Source organism: Pecten maximus, chromosome 10, assembly GCF_902652985.1.
Source record: "Pecten maximus chromosome 10, xPecMax1.1, whole genome shotgun sequence".
In the NCBI taxonomy this organism is placed as follows: Eukaryota; Metazoa; Mollusca; class Bivalvia; order Pectinida; family Pectinidae; genus Pecten; species Pecten maximus.
In genome coordinates this window covers 40430610-40435780 of record NC_047024.1, presented here as the reverse complement: position 1 = coordinate 40435780, position 5171 = coordinate 40430610, and the positions used below count along the sequence as shown (strand labels likewise).

General features: G+C 34.4%; 1 long non-coding RNA gene across 1 annotated transcript; it reads left to right on the top strand.

Moving 5' to 3' along the window:
• The first annotated feature begins 639 nt into the window (after nucleotides 1-639).
• On the top strand, nucleotides 640-4399 carry LOC117336837. The gene is made up of 2 exons (XR_004534664.1): nucleotides 640-807; nucleotides 3265-4399. It is a non-coding gene; the product is annotated as an uncharacterized LOC117336837 (long non-coding RNA).
• The last annotated feature ends 772 nt before the right edge of the window (nucleotides 4400-5171 follow it).

Below are 5171 nucleotides of genomic sequence, written 5' to 3'. Positions count from 1 at the left end.
AGGTTTTGGAGGTGGAGGAAAGCCGGAGTACCCGGAGAAAAACCACCGAGATAGGTCAGTACCTGAGGTACAATGTGGGGTATACATCTTTATATACATTTATATATTTTTTATAATAATGTATGTTATCCGGCTCGCATTTTATGATATACTTTTATCAAATAAGTTAATGACTTTGGAATTATAGTTAATTAAAAGCACTACCACATACTGTATATAAAACTTTGTAGTGGAAGTAAGGTACCCTTTTATTAACGAAATAACGGCTTAAGGTCTTTTTACATTGCAAACTAAATAATGCTGTTAAAAAACAAACAAACTAACTAACAAGAAAAAAAAAAGAAAACAGAAAAAAAAAAACAGAAAAAAAAATACAAAAAACAAAAAAAACAAGAACAAAAAAACAAAAAAACAAAACAAAAAACTATCACACCTACTTGCAAAATATAAATATTGTCCAGGATAACGTAAATTTCTTTCCGAACATTTTTATGTATCCATTTAAATTGGTAAACTGGTGTACGTCAAGGTGTCATACTCGGATTAAATATATGTCAACGTCTTATATAAACACCGGTAGTAGCAGTAGCAGGTTTGAACACGGTGAAGGTCAGGACTTTAAATACCTACCATTTAAAAGGTTCGATTGTATTTGTTACAGCTATTGTGTAGCGGATATATTTAGACTAGGTTTTGTACTTTCCTCTCTCCCGTTTGAGCTTTATCGATGTACAGAATTGATCACAAACTGGTGTGTATACCTATCAAGTTTAATAGAGAGTTAATGTCGTCAAAGGCCAGAAACAGGTACGTTACTAATTAAGGTACTGTTAATTGAACATAATCATTGCTACTTTTATTTATTTATTTTACAAAAAACAATCTTCAAAATCTGTTTAATATCAATTTGATACTTGTATAGACGTTGAAACTAAGCTAAATTGAAGAGAAATATATTATACTGTAACTGATAATTTACATGTATTTCGGGTCTCCTTTGGCGCTACCGTTGGCCCTTGTACAATGCTTGAATTAACTCCATATTGTCGCACTGTTTCGGCTATGCCAATTATTATATACATACCACGGATCAACATTGTTTACTTATAGAAATTACTAAAAATAGTAACTATAATTCATTGAGTTTGTATCTATGTATAAATCAGAGGATTCCGGATTGTTAATCACCTGAAGGCCTCGTACTTCTTCGTAGCCTGTGTTTTAACCCCGGATTTTCTTCAAATAAGCCCTCTGGCAAAGGCATACAGACATTTTTTTTATTTATTCACAATATATTGACATTTCTCGACTTCACAATGTCTTTATCATACTGTACCAGAATGGCATGTCCGCGTTAAACTCAATTTGAACTATTGATCAGCGAAAAGTCGATATTTAATTCAAACACAACCCTTACCTTACAGTCAAAGTTCCCGTGTGTGTACATACCGTACTCTCGATATACCTGAGTAATATACAGGTGAACATACCTAGAAATATAACTCTAATCTCTCGATTGAAATATTTTTTGTAAACGTGCACGCGACAGATCCTGACGAAGTAACCAAGCCAAGTGCTACCGACCTCCCGATACGATTGTATTGTTGACGTTGAACAATGAGTTGATTATTTCGCAATAAATTAATTCGCAATGTTTCTTAATGTAATAGTGTGTGCGTAATTGTGTACATATGTGTGTACATGTACCACGCTTATGTCATGTATGTGTGTAACAGAGCACAGGATTAATTAAATTTAAATCACTGCCTCCGCTAGGTATCGAACCCGGGACCTCTGGCTTACTAGTCTTACGCTCAACCGATCGAGCTAAAGAGAAGATCTCCCTAGCCGAGCGGTATATTGCGGCTAGTATTTACCAGGGTTACATACTCCCCCTCCAGGAAAGAACTCGTCCTCGAGTTTCCAGGGGTAACAGCGATGCTTGTGGAGCAATCCTGAGTATTTTCCCCGGGTCCCTACATGGGCGCCAATGTAACAGAGCACAGGATTAATTAAATTTAAATCACTGCCTCCGCTAGGTATCGAACCCGGGACCTCTGGCTTACTAGCCTTACGCTCAACCGATCGAGCTAAAGAGATCTTCCTAGCCGAGCGGTATATTGCGGCTAGTATTTACCAGGGTTACATGACATTGTGTATGTGTACATACGAAACAGGCTGATTTGTTTATTTATTTACTTTTTTGCCTGGCTTAATGCATTGTCTTAAATATTAAGTTATTTAGACCAGAACATTGTGTAAATTGACCTTTACAAACAGGAATTAATAAAATCCACACTAAACAAATAAACCATAATATTGTATTAGATAGTAATATTGCATTACAAATAAAATTGTTGTTTATCAAATAATGTTGTATCATAGAACATAATGTCATTTTATAAAGGAAAACTTTTATTTCATAATAATAGTGTATCGTAGTGAATACTATCGTGTCATAGAAAATAAACTTGTATCATAGAGAATAATATTGTATTATAGATAATGATATTGTATTATATATAATGATATTGTATTGTAGAAAATGATATTGTATTGTAGAAAATGATATTGTATTATAGATAATGATATTGTATTATATATAATGACATTGTATTATAGATAATGATATCGTATTATAGATAATAATATCATATAATAGATAATAACATTGTATTATAAAGAATGAATCAAAAGGAAATGATGCCACTCAATAAACAACGATTTGTGGGTACACTTCATAATTATAACTGATAACATTTATAATTTACATCGTCATTTATTAAACAGACATTTTAAAAACTGGCAATAAATTAAATTAGTCAAGCAAATGTTTATGATTGGCGCAGTTGATAATTAAATAACATTGTTAGCCATTTATCGAAAGCAAGACAAAAAAGGAGCTCTTCCTTCCGTTAAGATGTCAATGTGTGAAATGCTGATCTAATTAATGCCGGTCCAAGCGGATGTGAAGAATGATTTCCCTGTCAATCGTTTGAAAAAAAAAACAAAAACAAAAAACCCACACACATAATTGATTTAGACTTCCCCATCTCTCAAACAAAATTCGTCAAGTTCGTAATTTGTTTGTTTTAACAAATATTTCTAGTAAGAACATTTACCGAGTTGTCGCCTGGTACACAGTCGGGTATCTTCGGGCCTTTCCCGTTTTCGAGAAAAACTCCGGAAATCCCCGAAGATGTCCGATCGTTAGGGAAAACATCTCCAAAATGCATTGATCTTTTCATATTTTTATACTTTCAGGGATCTGTATTCTTGAACAATATGGCGAGGAATATTTCAAGTGTGTTTAAAACGGCGACAAGAACTATGACGCAAAAGTTAATATTGATGACGTCAGTTTTACTTCTTCTGATTCCTGGACTGGAAGCAGACTCTTCAAAAGAAGAAGATCCAAGTATTTTGACTTTTGTTGACGAGGCTTTGTTTTATATATCGGCTTTATGTTTAGTTGTTGTTTGTTTTGTGTTTTTCTTAAAAACCTTCAAGACGTAATTAAAAAGAAATTATTATTAAGATGTCCTACTACCACAAACAAATTGGATAATTTGGTGACTCCTATACAACCGGTGCACGTGGTGTTTTTTCCAAACAGACATTAACAACATCAACAACTTGAGATGGTGAAACAGCAGGTTGAAGAGCTATCTCGGCCATAGTGAGAAGCTGAAGGTCAAAGGAGATGGATTTAACCTTACACATTTATAAGTAGTAAGACATTGATGAATTCTTGTACTTCTGATGCAGTTAATTCAACGTTTTATTTAACATATTAGAACAAAGATGATGTTTTCAAATACAGTGGATCAAATACACCGGATCAAATGTAGTTGATCAAATATACTGGATCAAATATACTGGATCAAATATACCGGATCAAATATACTGGATCAAATATACCGGATCAAATATACTGGATGACATATACTGGGTCAAATGTACTTGATCAAATAAACTTGATCAAATATACTGGATCAAATAGAATCAATCAAACTACTGGACAAAGTGTACTGGATCATACTTAGAGTCATTACATGTTCAATAAATTGCTATGTGCTTGAACAAACATCAAATTGTTGATGTTTAGACCAATCAGAGCAATGACGATGCTTATTAAACGTGTTTGATCAAGCATGCTGCATCATTTACACATCATATGAGATGGCGGTAACTTTTCTGGGGATTTATCTCGTCTCCGAGGTTTGTCTTTAGCCAAGTTCTCCTCTCGAATAGCGGTAATAGTCTAGTATATACAAATGTAGTTATTGTTCATGTCTTTCGTTGTTTTTCATTATTTAAAATTTACTATGAAACTCTTGCAGGTATTGATTACAGTAGAGCTGTATCTCCTAGCATGAAGTAAAATCTGTCCCTTGCAGGGTTTGGTTTGGTTTATTTTGTTTAACGTCCTAAGTATAACAACCAGGGTCATTTAAGGACGTGCCAGGTTTTGGAGGTGGAGGAAAGCAAGAGTACCCGGAGAAAAACCACCGGCCTACGGTCAGTACCTGGCAACTGACCCACGTTGGTTTCTAATTTGCAACCCAGAGGTGGAGGGCTAGTGATAAAGTGTCAGGACACCTTAACCACCTATGAATATTTCCAGCCTTAATGAGCAAACGGTTAAGAGTGACAAAGAAAACCGGATTCCATGTAATTTGGCCGGTTATAGATAGCTCTGGATTGAAGGGATACATGCACTATGAAATATAAATGCTTTGAAGATAATTATCGTTTTAATTACTTAAGATTTGTAATGAATTATTAAATTTCCACAGGTTTCTTAAATTGACAGTTTTGCATATTAATTAGCGGCATTTCATTACAGATCATATCCTTACGCGCCAAATGATGTAAACAAAACACACGGGTGTCAGCTCATATTGGTAAAAGCTTTTTTTATTGTGGTCGAAATAAAAAAAAAAATAAGTAAGGTAAAACAAAATGATATGGATGTTGTATATGGTATTTCTTCAACTCTCGTTAATTCCCCCCCCCCCCCCCCCCCCCCCCCCCCCCCCCCCCAAAGTTTCAAAAAACGTTCGCTAATGCTGGTGTTTTGGAACTTTTGAAAAAATCTCGATTGAAATAAATATAATGTATGACAACCAATTGTTGCGTAACCTCTATTCATTCAACAAGGCATCGTC